We start from the raw sequence: 23,380 nt of genomic DNA, 5'->3' as shown, positions 1-23,380 counted from the left end.
AAACAGAAAAATCCTTACAAGACCAGAGCTTAATACAGTAACTGGTATGATAATCATAATGTTCAAATATCTAAGTTGCAGTTAATTTCTGATTGCTTCAAACATCCACTAGGATACTGCTTTATTACATACAACAAAGGTGTATGACACCTTTGTTTCATTTCTCCAATTCAACAACAAAGACGGGTCCCAGGTCTGCTATTTAGATGCCACCCGGACAAGGAAAAGCCCTTCTCTTTGGCTAGCACAGAAGTGCAAGATTCTTCCTCAAATACGCTGCCCATTTATTCTACTAGCGGGATACACGCAGCATTCCCTCAGCCCCCTCAAAACCTATTCAACAAAACGGTGCAAAAGTTTTCTCCAACTCAAGCCCTGGGAGTTCTTGAGAGAGCGCTTCAGGAAGACAGTATTAAAAACAAAAAACAGCACCCATTTTAGAACACAAGGTAACCTCTAACAAGATTTTTCAACTAACAATACACCTGTGATCCTTTCAAGTGACTCAGCTAAGCTGCGGGATGCTGCTGGTTAACCATGAGGAATCACAGCTTCTGGTATCACAAGACGCCCCATTACCATGTCACCAAACTTCTGCAAAAGCACTGGTAGTACTGTGCTTCCTGAGGGAATTCACTGATATTCAGTAACCCTGCTCACGAGAAACAGGTTTGATCATGTAGAACATTTCAACAAGTACAGGTATTAAAATGGATCTTTCACTAGGATGGTCTGACAAAGTTTCAAATGCTCAAGTCTAAATACCTTCTGTCTCATAAATGAAGCCTTAGAACAATTGTCTGAAACTCCTGAAAAACTCATGCCTGAACCCTTGAGAATTGATCAACATCAGAAATCAAGAAAACCACTTTCTAGCCCAAATGCACCAAAACCAAAAATGCTCAATCCCTGTGAACTACAAATTTAGTAATTCACAAATGCCAGCATCACTAAAAAGCCAAATATTTCTTTCTCCACATACCACGTCTACGAAAGAAAAAAATTAACCCTGAAAAACTCTAACATGCAACTAACAGAAAAACACTCAAAGTTAATGACCTGTGTCACAGCAAGAGGACCACTGGTGCATTTTACCACAAGTGTCTGGCCCGGAACACTATCAAGAAAGAAAAAGCAGAGCACGATGGAGCTGGCCTTCTTAAAACAGCAACCATATACAAGAAATAACAGGAAGAGAAATAAGCCTTCTGCCATGGCCCGAGAGAAAAGCAACAGCACTGACTGGCTTTGTCACTGGGAGCCAAGCCTCAGAAGGCACCAGGGACACCCAGCAGCTGTGCCCAGAGCATGGCCTCCAAGGGCAGGGCCTGCCTCAGGGTCAGCACCCAATGCTTCCCAAAGGAAGCCCTGGGGGGAGGGGCTCTGCAGGGGGTTTGTCCCCATCACCCCCATGTCACAATGGCACCACCACCAAAGCAGCAGTCACAATGCCCCGGGACACTATAAAAGGGGGCATCCTCCTGGCTTTGCTGCCAGAGCTGGCGCTGGGGCAGCCTGAAGACATCTGACTCCAAGTCCTCGGGAAGCTCCTGGAATTCCTTGCAAGGGGGCTGAGGGAGGACTAGGCTGCTTCAGATGAGAACCACCACCAACACATGGAGATGCCCCGGGCTACAAGGCTTCTCTCAGCTGGACACCCAGGAAGACCAAGGTCACCATCTTCTTCCCCTCCTGAGCCAGGGGCAGCAACTGTGAGTGATGCAGAGATGTTGCAAGGGCTCTCAGGGCTTTGGAGCACCCACCGGTGTCTCACCAGGCACGGGAAAGGATTTCTCCCCAAAGCCAATCAGGCTGGGTGCATGTGGCCACTCTGGGAAGCCCCTGAGATGGCTCCAGGTTGAGGCAGAGTTGGGCTGGAGCATCTGCAGGAGGTGCCCTTGTGTCAAGGAGGCAGTCTCGCTCACATGCTCAGGGAGCAGCCGATCGCCAGCTCTGCTGGGGTCAGGAAGGAATTTTCCCCCGGGGCAGATTGGCCCTGGGCCCCGGGGGTTTTTTGCCTTCCTCTGCAGCATTGAGCAGCACCCCTTCTCAGGCCTCCTCTGGCCCATTTGGCCTGCCTTACTGCCTGATGCTCCTGCACCACCACCCTGGCCCCTCTTGCCCTGCAGCTGGGGGGAGGAAGGCTTTTTTTCCCCCACCGGGGCCTTACAAGTCTCCCTGGGGTTTTTTGCCTTCCTCTGCAGCACCGAGCACGGCCCCTTGCCACGGCTCCTTTGGGCCACTGTGCCCAGGGGCTGCTGCTCCTGCTCCAAGAGGTGGCCCTCCTGCCCCACATCTGGCAGGAGGAAGTTTGCTTAGACCCCCAGGGGGTCTCCAAGGGTAAGGCCAGGAAGAGTTTAGAGGCCTCCATGGAGGAGGCAAAATAATGAAGGAGGACAGAAGGAGTAAAAAAGAGAAAAATTGGGTCAAAAAACATCCAGATGGAGTCCAGATATGGGGTCCCGATGGACTCCCAATAATCCCAAAAGGGCAAAAAAAGACAAAACCACATAAAGAAGGTAAAAAAAGAGTCAAATGCATCCCAGAGGGAGACAAAGCTACTACACAGCAAAGCTCAGAAAAAGGCCTCGAAGAGTCCAAATACAGAATAGCAAGAGCCCTAAAAACCCTGGCACTGGGCTTTAACCTCCAGAAGGGTTAATGGGATCATAAGGGGAAAAACAGAACAAAGTCAAAAAGAAGAAGCTGGGAAGTGTCCTAACAGATTTACAGGGATCGTCCTGAAAGAGCTGAGCTGTGATGATGTCACAAAGGCCCAAAGGAGAGCAAAAGGAGAGAGAATCTCCACGGAATCAACGTAGACTGAAAACTCAGCCCTCAAAACTTAGACACAAAATATAAACTCAAAGTTCAGAAGAAAAACTCAGACAGAGTGAATAGGAGCAAAGAGTCAAAAAACCCCAAAGAGTCAAAAAAAAAAAGAAAGCGGAAGAGTTAAAAGAATGTGAAAAAAAGGCCTTAGAGAGTCCTGGCATAAAGAGGAGAAAAGGTCCCAATGAAAACTACTTCAGAGCACAACCCTTAAAGAACAGCCAAAATAGAGATAAAAAAGGCCCCAAAGGTCACCTCAAAATTAATCAACCAGAAAGAATTAGACAACCTGAAAAACAAAACACAACAAAACCCCAAAAAACCCTTGCCTGAAAGAAGAGGTGAACCCTAGAAAAGAGTCAAAATGCAGCCACCAAAATGAGTCTAAACAGTTAAAAAATGCTTAAATTTAAAAGTTAGTTAACCCTAAAAACTTAGCAAACCTCTAAAAGACAACCACCTTTTAAAAATTACCCCCAAAATTAATCACTTAAAAATTGGCCCCCCCAAATAAACACCCCAAGTTAGCCCTTAAAGATACAAAATGAGTCTAAAAAGTTCAAAAAAATGCCTAAAATTTAAAAGTTAATTAACCCTAAAAACTTAGCAAACCTCTAAAAGACAACCACCTTTTAAAATTTACCCTCAAAATTCATCTCCTGTAATTAGCCCTTAATGATTAGCCCCCCCAAATAAGCACCCCAAGTTAGCCCTTAAAGATACAAAATGCGTGTAAAAAGTTAAAAAATGCTTAAAATTTAAAAGTTAGTTAACTCTAAAAACTTAGCTAACCTCTAAAAGACAATCACCTTTTAAAAATTACCCCCAAAATTAATCACTTAAGAATCAGCCCCCCCAAATAAACACCCCAAGTTAGCCCTTAAAGATACAAAATGAGTCTAAACAGTTAAAAAATGCTTAAAATTTAAAAGTTAGTTAACCCTAAAAACTTAGCTAACCTCTAAAAGACAATCACCTTTCAAAAATTACCCCCAAAATTCATCTCCTGTAATTAGCCCTTAAGGATTAGCCCCCCCAAATAACAAACACAGCTCCCAAAAGTTAACCTCCAAAATTAGCCTAAAATTAGTTAACCTTAAAAAGTTTGCTCCCTTGAAAAAATCAGCCCCCCCAAATTAACCCCTATAGTTTCCCCTTAAAGATACAGTCACATCGACTCAGATGGAACTCAGGAAAAATTCCAAAGGGTTCTCAACTATGGCAGAACTGATCAAAGAGCACAGTCAAACAAAGCCCTAAGGGAGACAAAGCAGGTTCATAGTCACGGTCAGAGAGTCCAGCAAGAGTCTTAACAGAATCAAGGAAGTGTCCCAGCAGAACCCACAAAGAGTCCTAGAAGAATCCAGGCAAGAGGATGCCAGAAAGGGACAAAAGCAAGTGTACAAGGTAGCCTGCAAAAGTTAGACTCCAAAATCAGAATGAAATGGAGTCCAATGGGACTCCATCGGGACTCCTGAGACTCCTGAAAGGATGAGATCATGTAAAGAGACCCCAGGGAGACCAAGTGACAAAAATGTTACCTTCAAAATGAGTTAACCTCCAAGGTAAGTTTGACTGACAAGGATCCATATAGAGATATATAGAACAAGTATCTTACTAAGAAAAAGCTAGTCAAGAGCCAAAGGCATAGAGAGGGCAGGAAGAGTCTGCACAGGCTACAGAAAGGCTACTAAAAGAGGTCAGGAGAGATGCAAAGTCCCAAAGAGGCCAGGAAGAGCCCTGTGCAGAGCCCACCAATGGTAATAACAGAGGCTACAAAGGGGGCACACAGAGGCCAGGCAGGAGGACTCAAGGCAGAAGGATGCAAAGCAGGAAGAGCACAGGAAGATACAAAGAGGAGTCCAACTGGACTATCCAAACAGCATCAAACAAGAGTGAAATACAGTCCAGGAAGAGTCCCAACCAAAACAAAGAAGGAGCAAGTCAGGAAGGAAAAGGTCAGGAAAGGAAAAGTGCAGGTAAGTTGAGGTAAAGAAAGTCAACCTGGAGTCCCAAAATTCCAAAGAGGGTCAAGTAGGCTCCAAATGAGGCAAATCACTTCAAACAGAGTCAAATGCTGTCAAACCGAGTTTAACAGAGCCCAGGAGAAGCCCAAAGAGAGACACAGCCAGTAGAGAGCCAAAGTCAAATAGAGGCCAGGGAAGAGCAGGCCATGCACGAGGAGGCCTGGAAGAGTCAGAATCAAATCGAGACAAAGGCACAAAATCAAATACAGTTGAGAGGAGTCCAAGGGAGTTCAAACGCAGTTTTAACCAACTGGCTTAGCCCTTAAAGAATAACCCCCAAAAACCATCACCTCAAGTTAGTCCCTAAAGATACTGCTGTCAAACAGAGGCAGATGGGACTCCGAAAAATACAAAGAAAAGATGAATGGGGTCCTAAGTGCTCAAGTAGCTTAATATAAAAAAGCTTCTTCAGAGCCAAAGGCAAAGCGAGCCCAAGAAGAGTCCTCATGGACTACAGGATGGACTCCTTAAGAAGCCCGGCCAGGAGGAGGACACAAACACTTAGAGAAGCCTGAAAAAGCCCTCAAACAGGGCTCAAGGAGGAATTCAAGAACACCCAAAGAAGAGGCAAAATGCAGCCCCCAAAAGATAGCCTAACATGGTAGCCTCAAAATCAGCTAACCTCTACAGGTAAGTTCAACATTCAAAATGAATCAGCATCCAGAAATCAGAACCAAAAGAGAAGCACCTCACGCTAGCCCTTAGAAGGCACAGGAAAATGGAGTCAGATGGCATTCCCAAAAAGACAGAAAGGATTCATGGGGCCATAAGAGCTCAAGTGGTAGGTATGAAAAAAGCTACTTCAGAGCCAAAGGCAAGGAGAGGCCAGGAAGAGTCCTCACAGGCTACAAGATGACTCCTTCAAGCAACCAGGCACGTGGAGGACACAAAGACTCAAAGAACACCCAAACAACAGTCTAAACACAGCCCCCAAAACAGAGCTAACCTTAAAGGTTACACTGCCTCTAAAACTTGGCACCCAAAACTTGACCCCCGAAGTCAGCCTTTATAAAAATACAGTCAAACAGAGTCCCAAATTCCCAAGGGGGAAATAGGGCCATGATGCATCGAAGAACAACGTCAAAACCCAAAAAGAAACAAATAGAGAACACAGACAAACTCAGAGAGCCCAAGAAGAGTCAGTCCTCAGAGAATACAGGAAGTCTCCTTAAAGAGCACAGACATGAGAAGGACACAAAGACTCAGAGAAGATTCAGAGAAGACGCAAAGAAGAGGAATAAAGAAGTCCCCAAAAGTTTGACTCAAAAGAAGAAGACTCAAAGACGAAGAATAAAGTAGTCAACAAAAGTCTGACTAAAAATTACGCCTCAAAATGAGTTAATCTCTAAGGTAAGTTTGACTCAAAAGGATCCATAGGAACAAAAAGGATCAAATATCTTACTAAGAAAAAGCTAGTCAAGAGCCAAAGGCAAAGAGAGGGCAGGAAGAGTCTGCACAGGCTACGGGAAGACTACTAAAAGAAGCCACCCGTGAGGAGGACACAAACACTAAAAGAAGACTAAAAGAGAGGTCACACAAGCTCAATTTTCAGGAAGACTCCTGAAAAAGTCAAGACAGGGAGAGTCAAGTCAGCACCAACAGGTAAGTGGCTACACTGGAGACAAGGGCAGTGCAAAGGAAAAATGTGTCAAGAGCATTTAAACCAAGTTTAATGGATCCCAGAAGGAGAAAAAGCCAGGAGACAAACAAAGTCCCAAAGAGGCCAGGAAGAGCCCTATGCAGAGCCCAGGATTGGTAATAACAGTAGCAAGGTCAGGGAGAGTCAGAATCAAAGCGAGACAAAGGCACAAAATCAAACACAGTTGAATGGAGTCAAAGGGAGTTCAAACAGAGTTTTAACCAACTGGCCTGGCTAGCTCGAGGTCATGGCAATCCTGCTGGAATCTGTGCCATTAACTTCTCCTTGTCATAAGAAACAAGAGAGAGACAGAAACCCACACTGCCCATGCAGGCTCCAGAGCTCACGCTCTCCAAACAGTGCTGGCACTTTCTGTCCATCTCTGACTTTCTTGTGACAGACTTCAAGTGATGTTTTCCAGGCTAAGCTGAGCAGTGCACCAGCCTGCTTCTGGCTACACTTGCACACTCAGCTAATCCTTGAGAACATCTCTCCTGAAACAAGGTAAGAAAGAGAAAGCAAAATGGAATTAAGCTTAAAAAATAAAAGAATGTCAAAAATTAAAATGCTTCTACTTGTATCCTTTGTGTTATGTGTCCTTGACAGTGGTTTGGAGAAAAAAAAACAAAACACAACCCTGGCATTTCAGGTCAGGAACAGTCTCACCTTCATTTCACTCAACTGGAGGGCAGTAGGTGGAGTGGCACAGTTCAGCTCTTACCAGACCTGCAGTGACCACCTACTCCAAGGGCCTGACAAAAAGGGACAAGCGTATGCTACCAAACTGCAGGCCACCAACTCTCCACCAAGACAACCGTGCACGGATCTGCAGATGGCACTCATTCAGCACCAGCAACGGAACCGCCTTCAGTACCTTTAAGGGTACTACTGGGGGAGGGGAAATAGAACCCTCATTTTCAAACATGGAAAAGAAAAGGGAAGATGAGCCAGGGAACTACAGGCCACTCAGTCTCACCTCTGTGCCTGCCAAGATCATGGAGGAGATCCTCCTTAGGGCATGTGGATAACAAACGGGTGATTGCTGACAGCCAGCACGGCTTCACGAATTCTAAGGCCTGTCTGACTCATTTGGTGGCTTCTTAGGATGGTGTCTCAGCCTCAGTGGACAAAGGCAAAGCAACACACATCATCATCCTGGACCTGTGCAAAGCATTTGGCGCTGTCCTGTGTGACAATTCTGACCTCTAAACTAAGAAAGGACTGTGGACAGCCCTGAGGAGAAGCACTTGGGGGTAGTGGTGGACCACAAGCTTAACAGGAGCCATCAGTGTCTGCTTGCAGCCCAGAAAGCAAACTGTCTCCTGGACTGCAACAAAAGAAGCACAGACACTTAGCTGACTGAACTGATTCTCCCACTCTATTCTCTTCTTGGGAGACTCCACCTGGAGTTCTGGAGTCCCTCACGATAAGAAGGACATAGAGCTCCAGAGGACATGGAGCTATGTCCAGAGGAGAGCCAGGAGAATGATCAGAGGGCTGGAGCATCTCCCCAATGAAGACAGGATGAGGAAATTGGGGTTGTTCCGCCTGGGGAAGAGGAAACACCAAGGCAACCTTATAGGGGCTTTCTAATATCTCAAGGGGGCCTACAAAAAAGCTGGTGGAGTGTTTTCTACATGGATGTGTAGTGAGAGTATGAGGGGAAAGGGTTTAAAACTTGAAGAGGGGAGATATTTAGGTTAAACATTAAGAAAAAATTCTTTATTGTGATGGTGCTGAGACACTGAACAGGCTGCCCAAGGAAGCTGCAACAGCCCCCTCCCTTCAAGTTGTTCAACACCAGGTTGGATGGCGCCTTGAGTACCCTGGTCTCTTTACTTATGTTTGATGTGTCTGAGGATGCAATTTTGCCCTCCTGACTGCCAGGCCGCACTGCTGACTCCTGTTGAGCCTCCTATCAGCCTCCCACACCCCTTTCTGCAGGGCTGATCTCCAGCTACTCCTCTCCCAATTTAGACCTCTCTCCAGCATTACTCTGCCCTACGGGCAGAAGACAGAATTTGGACTTTTTAAATTTCATCCCATCAATCAAAGCCCCATCCTCCAGCTTGTCTGGAGGATCCCTCTGCAAGACCTCTCTTCCCTCAAGAGAGCCAACAGCACCTTCCAGATTCCTACCATCTCCAAACCATCCAACAGTGCATTCACCTCCTGCATCCAAATCATTGACAAAAACATTGAGAGGAACTGGCCCCAGGCTTCAGCCCTGAGGAATACTGCTGGGCACTGGCTGCCAGCCAGCTGTAGCCCTGCCCACAAAAAGAGTTAATTAAAAGAAGCAAGGCTAGCACTGCACTCCTTTCATGCCCTCAGAGCCTCAGGAAGACTTTACTTACACATGGGCAAGAGCTAGCCCATGTGTTTCAGGTTAAATTCCCAGTTAATATCAGAAAGAAAACAAAAGAAGTTTCAGCAAAAACCAAAAGTGAAAGTGTTACATGCAGGCAATTTTAGAAAATGGCAATACTATTTCAAAACATCAGAGAAACCATATCTACTTAAAGTTGTCAAAAAGGACCAGGAAAGGGTTGATGAGGGTGGGGGGTCCACTCAGCTTTATCTTTGTGTGACTAAAAGGTGAATGGAAGATGCAGACTTAGCCCTGAGTACTAAGTAAAACAGGTAACAGAAAACAATCACTAAGTCAACTTACTGTGAACTCACCTCATTAACACACTAAAATACCCTCCCTCGGGGTGGAAGGACCCCCACCCTCTGCCCATGCCCAGGGAAAAGTAGAAGCACTGCTGCTTTAAGGGCAAGCAAAGAACAAGTGCACCAATCCTGCAGACAAATGCTTTGGGTATACTTAGAGATCAGGTCATTTAGCATTTTGGGGAGTAGAAAAGAAACCCTGTTATGAGGAAGCTGTGCTAGCTCTGGGCATTTATCACCAGGCACCCCTTCCTCTGCAGAACTGGAATAAAGAAATCCCTCGACTCTGTGCAGAGCGGCTCCGTGCACTGAGGAAACAGACCCTGCTCTGGGAAAACATAACTACACACCCCAACTAACACTGTGCTACAATTCCTGTGGAAACCTACTGAAAACAAACCCTCAACACCCTTTATGTATGTCTCTGACAACAGTGCTGCACAACAGTTTCCACCTTAAAGAGTTTACTGTGACAGTTTAAAAAAAATTGGGATTTTTATTTTTTAATTTTCAACCAGAAATGTAGGATGATACAGCCAACACTCTGGAAAAGGTGCTAAAGTACTGTGAAAACCACAAGCTTTCAGTACTAAAGTCTTTCCTGATCAAAAGCTGACACTTAAACCATAGCAATAGCCATTCCTAACAAGATTTAAAAAAAAAAAATCAAGCACTCCCTTCCCATGGTTTCCTCATATAGGATACAGAAAACCCACCAGTTCATTACCTCTCCCTGTCCTTCCCAAAGGATTTCTTTTCTGATAGAAACTCTTGCATTTCTACTTCTGTTACCTGTTTAGGCTGCAGCAACACACTATGGGTCACAGGAAACAGAAAAATCCTTACAAGACCAGAGCTTAATACAGTAACTGGTATGATAATCATAATGTTCAAATATCTAAGTTGCAGTTAATTTCTGATTGCTTCAAACATCCACTAGGATACTGCTTTATTACATACAACAACATGTATGACACCTTTCTTTCGTTTCTCCAATTCAACAACAAAGACGGGTCCCAGGTCTGCTATTTAGATGCCACCCGGACAAGGAAAAGCCCTTCTCTTTGGCTAGCACAGAAGTGCAAGATTCTTCCTCAAATACGCTGCCCATTTATTCTACTAGCGGGATACACACAGCATTCCCTCAGCCCCCTTAAAACCTATTCAACAAAACGGTGCAAAAGTTTTCTCCAACTCAAGCCCTGGGAGTTCTTGAGAGAGCGCTTCAGACATTATTAAAAACAAAAACAGCACCCATTTTAGAACACAAGGTAACCTCTAACAAGATTTTTCAACTAACAATACACCTGTGATCCTTTCAAGTGACTCAGCTAAGCTGCGGGATGCTGCTGGTTAACCATGAGGAATCACAGCTTCTGGTATCACAAGACGTCCCATTACCATGTCACCAAACTTCTGCAAAAGCACTGGTAGTACTGTGCTTCCTGAGGGAATTCACTGATATTCAGTAACCCTGCTCACGAGAAACAGGTTTCATCATGTAGAACATTTCAACAAGTACAGGTAATAAAATGGATCTTTCACTAGGATGGTCTGACAAAGTTTCAAATGCTCAAGTCTAAATACCTTCTGTCTCATAAATGAAGCCTTAGAACAATTGTCTGAAACTCCTGAAAAACTCATGCCTGAACCCTTGAGAATTGATCAACATCAGAAATCAAGAAAACCACTTTCTAGCCCAAATGCACCAAAACCAAAAATGCTCAATCCCTGTGAACTACAAATTTAGTAATTCACAAATGCCAGCATCACTAAAAAGCCAAATATTTCTTTCTCCACATACCACGTCTACGAAAGAAAAAAATTAACCCTGAAAAACTCTAACATGCAACTAACAGAAAAACACTCAAAGTTAATGACCTGTGTCACAGCAAGAGGACCACTGGTGCATTTTACCACAAGTGTCTGGCCCGGAACACTATCAAGAAAGAAAAAGCAGAGCACGATGGAGCTGGCCTTCTTAAAACAGCAACCATATACAAGAAATAACAGGAAGAGAAATAAGCCTTCTGCCATGGCCCGAGAGAAAAGCAACAGCACTGACTGGCTTTGTCACTGGGAGCCAAGACTCAGAAGGCACCAGGGACACCCAGCAGCTGTGCCCAGAGCATGGCCTCCAAGGGCAGGGCCTGCCTCAAGGTCAGCACCCAATGCTTCCCAAAGGAAGCCCTGGGGGGAGGGGCTCTGCAGGGGGTTTGTCCCCATCACCCCCATGTCACAATGGCACCACCACCAAAGCAGCAGTCACAATGCCCCGGGACACTATAAAAGGGGGCATCCTCCTGGCTTTGCTGCCAGAGCTGGCGCTGGGGCAGCCTGAAGACATCTGACTGCAAGTCCTCGGGAAGCTCCTGGAATTCCTTGCAAGGGGGCTGAGGGAGGACTAGGCTGCTTCAGATGAGAACCACCACCAACACATGGAGATGCCCCGGGCTACAAGGCTTCTCTCAGCTGGACACCCAGGAAGACCAAGGTCACCATCTTCTTCCCCTCCTGAGCCAGGGGCAGCAACTGTGAGTGATGCAGAGATGTTGCAAGGGCTCTCAGGGCTTTGGAGCACCCACCGGTGTCTCACCAGGCACGGGAAAGGATTTCTCCCCAAAGCCAATCAGGCTGGGTGCATGTGGCCACTCTGGGAAGCCCCTGAGATGGCTCCAGGTTGAGGCAGAGTTGGGCTGGAGCATCTGCAGGAGGTGCCCTTGTGTCAAGGAGGCAGTCTCGCTCAGATGCTCAGGGAGCAGCCGATCGCCAGCTCTGCTGGGGTCAGGAAGGAATTTTCCCCCGGGGCAGATTGGCCCTGGGCCCCGGGGTTTTTTGCCTTCCTCTGCAGCATTGAGCAGCACCCCTTCTCAGGCCTCCTCTGGCCCATTTGGCCTGGCTTACTGCCTGATGCTCCTGCACCACCACCCTGGCCCCTCTTGCCCTGCAGCTGGGGGGAGGAAGGCTTTTTTTCCCCCACCGGGGCCTTACAAGTCTCCCTGGGGTTTTTTTGCCTTCCTCTGCAGCACCGAGCACGGCCCCTTGCCACGGCTCCTTTGGGCCACTGTGCCCAGGGGCTGCTGCTCCTGCTCCAAGAGGTGGCCCTCCTGCCCCACATCTGGCAGGAGGAAGTTTGCTTAGACCCCCAGGGGGGGCTCCAAGGGTAAGGCCAGGAAGACTTTAGAGGCCTCCATGGAGGAGGCAAAATAATGAAGGAGGACAGAAGGAGTAAAAAAGAGAAAAATTGGGTCAAAAAACATCCAGATGGAGTCCAGATATGGGGTCCCGATGGACTCCCAATAATCCCAAAAGGGCAAAAAAAAAGACAAAACCACATAAAGAAGGTAAAAAAAGAGTCAAATGCATCCCAGAGGGAGACAAAGCTACTACACAGCAAAGCTCAGAAAAAGGCCTCGAAGAGTCCAAAGAGAGAATAGCAACAGCCCTAAAAACCCTGGCACTGGGCTTTAACCTCCAGAAGGGTTAATAGGATCATAAGGGGAAAAACAGAACAAAGTCAAAAAGAAGAAGCTGGGAAGTGTCCTAACAGACTTACAGGGATTGTCCTGAAAGAGCTGAGCTGTGATGATGTCACAAAGGCCCAAAGGAGAGCAAAAGGAGAGAGAATCTCCACGGAACCAACGTAGACTGAAAACTCAGCCCTCAAAACTTAGACACAAAATATAAACTCAAAGTTCAGAAGAAAAACTCAGACAGAGTGAATAGGAGCAAAGAGTCAAAAAAACCCAAAAGAGTCAAAAAAAAAAAAGAAAGCGGAAGAGTTAAAAGAATGTGAAAAAAAGGCCTTAGAGAGTCCTGGCATAAAGAGGAGAAAAGGTCCCAATGAAAACTACTTCAGAGCACAACCCTTAAAGAACAGCCAAAATAGAGATAAAAAAGGCCCCAAAGGTCACCTCAAAATTAATCAACAAGAAAGAATTAGACAACCTGAAAAACAAAACACAACAAAACCCCAAAAAACCCTTGCCTGAAAGAAGAGGTGAACCCTAGAAAAAAGAGTCAAAATGCAGCCACCAAAATGAGTCTAAAAAGTTAAAAAATGCTTAAATTTAAAAGTTAGTTAACCCTAAAAACTTAGCTAACCTCTAAAAGACAATCACCTTTTAAAAATTACCCCCAAAATTAATCACTTAAGAATCAGCCCCCCCAAATAAGCACCCCAAGTTAGCCCTTAAAGATACAAAATGAGTCTAAACAGTTAAAAAATGCTTAAAATTTAAAAGTTAGTTAACCCTAAAAACTTAGCTAACCTCTAAAAGACAATCACCTTTCAAAAATTACCCCCAAAATTCATCTCCTGTAATTAGCCCTTAAGGATTAGCCCCCCCAAATAACAAACACAGCTCCCAAAAGTTAACCTCCAAAATTAGCCTAAAATTAGTTAACCTTAAAAAGTTTGCTCTCCTGAAAAAATCAGCCCCCCAAATTAACCCCTATAGTTTCCCCTTAAAGATACAGTCACATCGACTCAGATGGAACTCAGGAAAAATTCCAAAAGGTTCTCAACTATGGCAGAACTGATCAAAGAGCACAGTCAAACAAAGCCCTAAGGGAGACAAAGCAGGTTCATAGTCACAGTCAGAGGGTCCAGCAAGAGTCTTAACAGAATCAAGGAAGTGTCCCAGCAGAACCCACAAAGAGTCCTAGAAGAATCCAGGCAAGAGGATGCCAGAAAGGGACAAAAGCAAGTGTACAAGGTAGCCTGCAAAAGTTAGACTCCAAAATCAGAATGAAATGGAGTCCAATGGGACTCCATCGGGACTCCTGAGACTCCTGAAAGGATGAGATCATGTAAAGAGACCCCAGGGAGACCAAGTGACAAAAATGTTACCTTCAAAATGAGTTAACCTCCAAGGTAAGTTTGACTGACAAGGATCCATATAGAGATATATAGAACAAGTATCTTACTAAGAAAAAGTTAGTCAAGAGCCAAAGGCATAGAGAGGGCAGGAAGAGTCTGCACAGGCTACAGAAAGGCTACTAAAAGAGGTCAGGAGAGATGCAAAGTCCCAAAGAGGCCAGGAAGAGCCCTGTGCAGAGCCCACCAATGGTAATAACAGAGGCTACAAAGGGGGCACACAGAGGCCAGGCAGGAGGACTCAAGGCAGAAGGATGCAAAGCAGGAAGAGCACAGGAAGATACAAAAAGGAGTCCAACTGGACTATCCAAACAGCATCAAACAAGAGTGAAATACAGTCCAGGAAGAGTCCCAACCAAAACAAAGAAGGAGCAAGTCAGGAAGGAAAAGGTCAGGAAAGGAAAAGTGCAGGTAAGTTGAGGTAAAGAAAGTCAACCTGGAGTCCCAAAATTCCAAAGAGGGTCAAGTAGGCTCCAAATGAGGCAAATCACTTCAAACAGAGTCAAATGCTGTCAAACCGAGTTTAACAGAGCCCAGGAGAAGCCCAAAGAGAGACACAGCCAGTAGAGAGCCAAAGTCAAATAGAGGCCAGGGAAGAGCAGGCCTGGAAGAGTCAGAATCAAATCGAGACAAAGGCACAAAATCAAATACAGTTGAGAGGAGTCCAAGGGAGTTCAAACGCAGTTTTAACCAACTGGCTTAGCCCTTAAAGAATAACCCCCAAAAACCATCACCTCAAGTTAGTCCCTAAAGATACTGCTGTCAAATGGAGGCAGATGGGACTCCGAAAAATACAAAGAAAAGATGAATGGGGTCCTAAGTGCTCAAGTAGCTTAATATAAAAAAGCTTCTTCAGAGCCAAAGGCAAAGCGAGCCCAAGAAGAGTCCTCATGGACTACAGGATGGACTCCTTAAGAAGCCCAGCCAGGAGGAGGACACAAACACTTAGAGAAGCCTGAAAAAGCCCTCAAACAGGGCTCAAGGAGGAATTCAAGAACACCCAAAGAAGAGGCAAAATGCAGCCCCCAAAAGATAGCCTAACATGGTAGCCTCAAAATCAGCTAACCTCTACAGGTAAGTTCAACATTCAAAATGAATCAGCATCCAGAAATCAGAACCAAAACAGAAGCACCTCACGCTAGCCCTTAGAAGACACAGGAAAATGGAGTCAGATGGCATTCCCAAAAAGACAGAAAGGATTCATGGGGCCATAAGAGCTCAAGTGGTAGGTATGAAAAAAGCTACTTCAGAGCCAAAGGCAAGGAGAGGCCAGGAGGAGTCCTCACAGGCTACAAGATGACTCCTTCAAGCAACCAGGCACGTGGAGGACACAAAGACTCAAAGAACACCCAAACAACAGTCTAAACACAGCCCCCAAAACAGAGCTAACCTTAAAGGTTACACTGCCTCTAAAACTTGGCACCCAAAACTTGACCCCCGAAGTCAGCCTTTATAAAAATACAGTCAAACAGAGTCCCAAATTCCCAAGGGGGAAATAGGGCCATGATGCATCGAAGAACAACGTCAAAACCCAAAAAGAACCAAATAGAGAACACAGACAAACTCAGAGAGCCCAAGAAGAGTCAGTCCTCAGAGAATACAGGAAGTCTCCTTAAAGAGCACAGACATGAGAAGGACACAAAGACTCAGAGAAGATTCAGAGAAGACGCAAAGAAGAGGAATAAAGAAGTCCCCAAAAGTTTCACTCAAAACAAGAAGACTCAAAGACGAAGAATAAAGTAGTCAACAAAAGTCTGACTAAAAATTACGCCTCAAAATGAGTTAATCTCTAAGGTAAGTTTGACTCAAAAGGATCCATAGGAACAAAAAGGATCAAATATCTTACTAAGAAAAAGCTAGTCAAGAGCCAAAGGCAAAGAGAGGGCAGGAAGAGTCTGCACAGGCTACGGGAAGACTACTAAAAGAAGCCACCCGTGAGGAGGACACAAACACTAAAAGAAGACTAAAAGAGAGGTCACACAAGCTCAATTTTCAGGAAGACTCCTGAAAAAGTCAAGACAGGAAGAGTCAAGTCAGCACCAACAGGTAAGTGGCTACACTGGAGACAAGGGCAGTGCAAAGGAAAAATGAGTCAAGAGCATTTAAACCAAGTTTAATGGATCCCAGAAGGAGAAAAAGCCAGGAGACAAACAAAGTCCCAAAGAGGCCAGGAAGAGCCCTATGCAGAGCCCAGAATTGGTAATAACAGTAGCAAGGTCAGGGAGTCAGAATCAAAGCGAGACAAAGGCACAAAATCAAACACAGTTGAATGGAGTCAAAGGGAGTTCAAACAGAGTTTTAACCAACTGGCCTGGCTAGCTCGAGGTCATGGCAATCCTGCTGGAATCTGTGCCATTAACTTCTCCTTGTCATAAGAAACAAGAGAGAGACAGAAACCCACACTGCCCATGCAGGCTCCAGAGCTCACGCTCTCCAAACAGTGCTGGCACTTTCTGTCCATCTCTGACTTTCTTGTGACAGACTTCAAGTGATGTTTTCCAGGCTAAGCTGAGCAGTGCACCAGCCTGCTTCTGGCTACACTTGCACACTCAGCTAATCCTTGAGAACATCTCTCCTGAAACAAGGTAAGAAAGAGAAAGCAAAATGGAATTAAGCTTAAAAAATAAAAGAATGTCAAAAATTAAAATGCTTCTACTTGTATCCTTTGTGTTATGTGTCCTTGACAGTGGTTCAGAGAAAAAAAAACAAAACACAACCCTGGCATTTCAGGTCAGGAACAGTCTCACCTTCATTTGACTCAACTGGAGGGCAGTAGGTAGAGTGGCACAGTTCAGCTCTTACCAGACCTGCAGTGACCACCTACTCCAAGGGCCTGACAAAAAGGGACAAGTGGATGCTACCAAACTGCAGGCCACCAACTCTCCACCAAGACAACTGTGCACGGATCTGCAGATGGCACTCATTCAGCACCAGCAACGGAACCACCTTCAGTACCTTTAAGGGTACTACTGGGGGAGGGGAAATAGAACCCTCATTTTCAAACATGGAAAAGAAAAGGGAAGATGAGCCAGGGAACTACAGGCCACTCAGTCTCACCTCTGTGCCTGCCAAGATCATGGAGGAGATCCTCCTTAGGGCATGTGGATAACAAAGGGGTGATTGCTGACAGCCAGCACGGCTTCACGAATTCTAAGGCCTGTCTGACTCATTTGGTGGCTTCTTAGGATGGTGTCTCAGCCTCAGTGGACAAAGGCAAAGCAACACACATCATCATCCTGGACCTCTGCAAAGCATTTGGCGCTGTCCTGTGTGACAATTCTGACCTCTAAACTAAGAAAGGACTGTGGACAGCCCTGAGGAGAAGCACTTGGGGGTAGTGGTGGACCACAAGCTTAACAGGAGCCATCAGTGTCTGCTTGCAGCCCAGAAAGCAAACTGTCTCCTGGACTGCAACAAAAGAAGCACAGACACTTAGCTGACTGAACTGATTCTCCCACTCTATTCTCTTCTTGGGAGACTCCACCTGGAGTTCTGGAGTCCCTCACGATAAGAAGGACATAGAGCTCCAGAGGACATGGAGCTCTATGTCCAGAGGGGAGCCAGGAGAATGATCAAAGGGCTGGAGCATCTCCCCGATGAAGACAGGATGAGGAAATTGGGGTTGTTCCGCCTGGGGAAGAGGAAACGCCAAAGCAACCTGATAGTGGCTTTCTAATATCTGAAGGGGGCCTACAAAAATGCTGGGGCAGGGTTTTCTACATGGATGTGTAGTGAGAGTATGAGGGGAAAGGGATTAAAACTTGAAGAGGGGAGATATTTAGGTTAAACATTAAGAAAAAATTCTTTATTGTGATGGTGCTGAGACACTGAACAGGCTGCCCAAGGAAGCTGCGACTGCCCCCTCCCTTCAAGTTCTTCAACACCAGGTTGGATGGCGCCTTGAGTACCCTGGTCTCTTTACTTATGTTTGATGTGTCTGAGGATGCAATTTTGCCCTCCTGACTGCCAGGCCGCACTGCTGACTCCTGTTGAGCCTCCTATCAGCCTCCCACACCCCTTTCTGCAGGGCTGATCTCCAGCTACTCCTCTCCCAGTTTAGACCTCTCTCCATCATTACTCTGTCCTAGGGGCAGAAGACAGAATTTGGACTTTTTAAATTTCATCCCATCAATCAAAGCCCCATCCTCCAGCTTGTCTGGAGGATCCCTCTGCAAGACCTCTCTTCCCTCAAGAGAGCCAACAGCACCTTCCAGATTCCTACCATCTCCAAACCATCCAACAGTGCATTCACCTCCTGCATCCAAATCATTGACAAAAACATTGAGAGGAACTGGCCCCAGGCTTCAGCCCTGAGGAATACTGCTGGGCACTGGCTGCCAGCCAGCTGTAGCCCTGCCCACAAAAAGAGTTAATTAAAAGAAGCAAGGCTAGCACTGCACTCCTTTCATGCCCTCAGAGCCTCAGGAAGACTTTACTTACACATGGGCAAGAGCTAGCCCATGTGTTTCAGGTTAAATTCCCAGTTAATATCAGAAAGAAAAAAAAAGAAGTTTCAGCAAAAAACAAAAGTGAAAGTGTTACATGCAGGCAATTTTAGAAAATGGCAATACTATTTCAAAACATCAGAGAAACCATATCTACTTAAAGTTGTCAAAAAAGACCAGGACAGGGTTGATGAGGGTGGGGGGTCCACTCAGCTTTATCTTTGTGTGACTAAAAGGTGAATGGAAGATGCAGACTTAGCCCTGAGTACTAAGTAAAACAGGTAACAGAAAACAATCACTAAGTCAACTTACTGTGAACTCACCTCATTAACACACTAAAATACCCTAGCCTCGGGGTGGAAGGATCCCCCACCCTCTGGCCATGCCCAGGGAAAAGTAGAAGCACTGCTGCTTTAAGGGCAAGCAAAGAACAAGCGCACCAATCCTGCAGACAAATGCTTTGGGTATACTTAGAGATCAGGTCATTTAGCATTTTGGGGAGTAGAAAAGAAACCCTGTTATGAGGAAGCTGTGCTAGCTCTGGGCATTTATCACCAGGCACCCCTTCCTCTGCAGAACTGCAATAAAGAAATCCCTCGACTCTGTGCAGAGCGGCTCCGTGCACTGAGGAAACAGACCCTGCTCTGGGAAAACATAACTACACACCCCAACTAACACTGTGCTACAATTCCTGTGGAAACCTACTGAAAACAAACCCTCAACACCCTTTATGTATGTCTCTGACAACAGTGCTGCACAACAGTTTCCACCTTAAAGAGTTTACTGTGACAGTTTAAAAAAAAATTGGGATTTTTATTTTTTAATTTTCAACCAGAAATGTAGGATGATACAGCCAACACTCTGGAAAAGGTGCTAAAGTACTGTGAAAACCACAAGCTTTCAGTACTAAAGTCTTTCCTGATCAAAAGCTGACACTTAAATCATTGCAATAGCCATTCCTAACAAGATTAAAAAAAAAAAAAATCAAGCACTCCCTTCCCATGGTTTCCTCATATAGGATACAGAAAACCCACCAGTTCATTACCTCTCCCTGTCCTTCCCAAAGGATTTCTTTTCTGATAGAAACTCTTGCATTTCTACTTCTGTTACCTGTTTAGGCTGCAGCAACACACTATGGGTCACAGGAAACAGAAAAATCCTTACAAGACCAGAGCTTAATACAGTAACTGGTATGATAATCATAATGTTCAAATATCTAAGTTGCAGTTAATTTCTGATTGCTTCAAACATCCACTAGGATACTGCTTTATTACATACAACAACATGTATGACACCTTTCTTTCGTTTCTCCAATTCAACAACAAAGACGGGTCCCAGGTCTGCTATTTAGATGCCACCCGGACAAGGAAAAGCCCTTCTCTTTGGCTAGCACAGAAGTGCAAGATTCTTCCTCAAATACGCTGCCCATTTATTCTACTAGCGGGATACACACAGCATTCCCTCAGCCCCCTTAAAACCTATTCAACAAAACGGTGCAAAAGTTTTCTCCAACTCAAGCCCTGGGAGTTCTTGAGAGAGCGCTTCAGACATTATTAAAAACAAAAAACAGCACCCATTTTAGAACACAAGGTAACCTCTAACAAGATTTTTCAACTAACAATACACCTGTGATCCTTTCAAGTGACTCAGCTAAGCTGCGGGATGCTGCTGGTTAACCATGAGGAATCACAGCTTCTGGTATCACAAGACGTCCCATTACCATGTCACCAAACTTCTGCAAAAGCACTGGTAGTACTGTGCTTCCTGAGGGAATTCACTGATAGTCATTAATCCTGCTCACGAGAAACAGGTTTGATCATGTAGAACATTTCAACAAGTACAGGTAATAAAATGGATCTTTCACTAGGATGGTCTGACAAAGTTTCAAATGCTCAAGTCTAAATACCTTCTGTCTCATAAATGAAGCCTTAGAACAATTGTCTGAAACTCCTGAAAAACTCATGCCTGAACCCTTGAGAATTGATCAACATCAGAAATCAAGAAAACCACTTTCTAGCCCAAATGCACCAAAACCAAAAATGCTCAATCCCTGTGAACTACGAATTTAGTAATTCACAAATGCCAGCATCACTAAAAAGCCAAATATTTCTTTCTCCACATACCACGTCTACGAAAGAAAAAAATTAACCCTGAAAAACTCTAACATGCAACTAACAGAAAAACACTCAAAGTTAATGACCTGTGTCACAGCAAGAGGACCACTGGTGCATTTTACCAGAAGTGTCTGGCCCGGAACACTCTCAGTAAATAAAAAGTAGAGCACGATATAGCTGGCTTTCTTAAAACAGCAAACATATGCGAAAAGCAACAGCAACCGAAATAAGCCTTGTCCCATTAAACACTAACATGACTTCAAACAAACCAAAACCCCTCTTTCTTCAAGTTTAGTATTTGTGGTGAATGTTTCCACTGATAAAGTCAACCACTGTATCTACGTGCACCTGACTACTAAGAAATTGGTAACCGACTTCATGTTAGCACTTCATCAATGAGCAACTTTAACAGCTAGTGGAGGTAAAACTGCGGTAAGCTTCACCTCTTTGCTCTGCGGACGTTCGAGTGTAACCCTGAAGGTACATAAAAAACGGTGCATTTCAAGAACGAATGACCTGCTTTTCATTCCCATGCTGAAATCAGGCAACGCATCTCCAAATTCTGCACAATGCTAAAATTAAACCTCAGTGAACCATCTTCCCACGATGGCAACCAGAGCTGCACACATCCTGTTTAGCTCACACCGGTATCAGCAGGACGAACAGGTCACGGCGGCTCCGTGAAGATTATTTGCTGAACTAAGATCTGAGAAAGAGGGGAGAAGCAATCCTCCTCCTCCTCCTCCAGCCTTCCAGCCGGCCAGCATCAGGAGAGGCAGCACAGGCAGCGCTGCCGCCGAGCATGGCCCCAGCCCATGGGCAGGCACCCCGCTTCCCACAGAGGAGACCCTCATTCCCCATCAAGCTGCACCCGGCCGCCTACCGGCATGTGACCTCCTCCTCCTGCTTTTTCTTCTTCTTCTTCCTCCTCCTCCTCCTTTTCCTCTCCCCGCCCCTGCCAAGCGCCCTTTCTCTACTTCCACCGCACCAGCCGGACAGCGGGCGCCGTACCGGGGGCGGGGGACACACACAAAGCCGTCCTGAGAGAGGGAGCGGGTGACCCCTAGGCCCACTTCCCAGGGAGAGATGGGGCTCTGGCGGAAGGGGAAGACGAAGGGAAAACGGAAGGGAAAAGAAAGGGGAAGAGGAAGGGAAAAGAGAAGAGGAAAGGGAAAAGGCGCCACGGCGGCTGTTCGCGCTGCCCCCCGGCCCGCCCCCGCGCCGCTCCCCTCAGCCGCGGCCTCCTCGCCGGAGCGGCAGCTCCGACCGGAGGGGACCGGAGGCCAGGCCGCTCCTTCGCTCTCCAACCGGCCCTGTACCCATCTCCGCCTTTTCCGTCCCCTTGTCCCTTCTCCCCCCCTCCTTCGCTCCCCGCTGCCCGGCGAGGGGCGGCGGCAACGCTTACCCCAGGTGCGCAGCTCCGGCTCCAGGCAGAGGGCCCGCACCGCTGCCAGGCAACGCCGCAGGCCCCGGGATGGGAGGTGCTCGTCCCGGTCCGGCGCCGAACGGGGCGGGGCCTGATCCGGGGGCGGTGCCTGATCCGTGAGGGGTGGTGCTCATCCGGGGGGTATTGAACCCTCATTAAGGTGAGGGGTATTAATTAAAGGTCCCGGTACCTCTTACCGCTGACACACGCCCCGTACTGATCTTGGTGCCAGGGCTTATCGCACAGTCAGCGCTGAGGCCGGCCCGGCCCGAGCGCCTCACAGCGGGGCTCCTCTTTTTTATTGTGAATGCTCCGAGCAGTGAGCCTGGGTAGCTGTCCTTGGCTTAGATGCTCCTCAGCGTCCAGCATCTTCTCAGAGCAGAGTTCCTCTGCTTACGGAGGTTAATACCGGAAAATCCAAGCACAATTGATTTGAAAATATGAGAGAAACTCATCCAACTGGCCACTTTTATCTGTTCCTTTGGGAAAGTATGGTCTCCATCCTTCTTGAAGCCCAAAGCTTGTCAAATGGTTACATACAACAGAATCCTAAAATGGCTTGGGGTGGAAGAATCCCTCCAAACCCCTGCCATAGACAGGGACACGTACCACTAGTACAGGCTGCTCAAAGTCCCATCCACTCTGTCCTTGAAACCTTTCATGGAGGGGATATCCAAAACTTCCCTGGGCAACCTGTTCCAGTGTTTCACCACTCTCACACTAAATCATTTCTTCCTAATGTCTAACCTAAATCTACTTTCTTCCAATTTGAAACGGCTGCCTCTTGTCTTATGACTACATGGCTTCGTAGAATAGTCCCTCCCCAGGTTCCTTATGGGCCCCCTTCAGGTACTGGAAGACTGTGATAAGGTCTCCCTGGAGCCTTCTCTTTGCCAGGCTGAACAACCCCAAGTACCTCAATCTGTCCCCATAGGGCAGGTGCTCCAATTAGTAATCTTTGTGGTCCCTCCTCTGGACTTGCTCCAACAGGTCCATGTCCTTCTTGTATTGGGGTTCCCTTAAGTGGACACAATACCCCAGGTGAGGTCTCATGAAAGCCTGTATGTTGTATGCTTTGTCTAAAGTTCAGTGTTTCAGAAAAAAGGCTGCAGCTATTTGAGCCAGTGTTTGAGCCAGTGGTTGCTGGCTGTCTGGAGCCTACCTGGCTCCACAAAACCCCATCCCTTCTCAGGGGGCTCTGTGCACAGCAGCTGCAGTGAGGTGATGCTGGCTTCTGGGGTGTTCAACCTGGACCTAGAAAAGATGTACCCTAAGCACCTAATGTAATAACAACAACAACAACAGTAATAATAATAATGGTAACAACAACAACGATTACGGT

At 46.2% G+C, this 23,380-nt stretch overlaps 1 protein-coding gene across 4 annotated transcripts in view; it reads right to left on the bottom strand.

Moving 5' to 3' along the window:
- The window catches only part of STARD3NL (STARD3 N-terminal like), a 66,596-nt gene extending 44,471 nt beyond the window's left edge, over positions 1-22,125 (bottom strand). For all 4 annotated transcript variants that reach the window (XM_030445625.1, XM_030445626.1, XM_030445628.1 and 1 more), the window contains exon 1: positions 22,018-22,125. The gene's annotated coding sequence lies outside the window, so the exon portion shown is untranslated. The remainder of the gene's footprint in view (positions 1-22,017) is intronic.
- Positions 22,126-23,380: the final 1,255 nt, after the last annotated feature.

This window comes from Calypte anna, chromosome 2 (genome assembly GCF_003957555.1).
Source record: "Calypte anna isolate BGI_N300 chromosome 2, bCalAnn1_v1.p, whole genome shotgun sequence".
Taxonomy (NCBI): domain Eukaryota; kingdom Metazoa; phylum Chordata; class Aves; order Apodiformes; family Trochilidae; genus Calypte; species Calypte anna.
The sequence above is the reverse complement of the archived record's forward strand: the minus strand, read 5'-3'. Positions and strand labels throughout refer to the sequence as shown.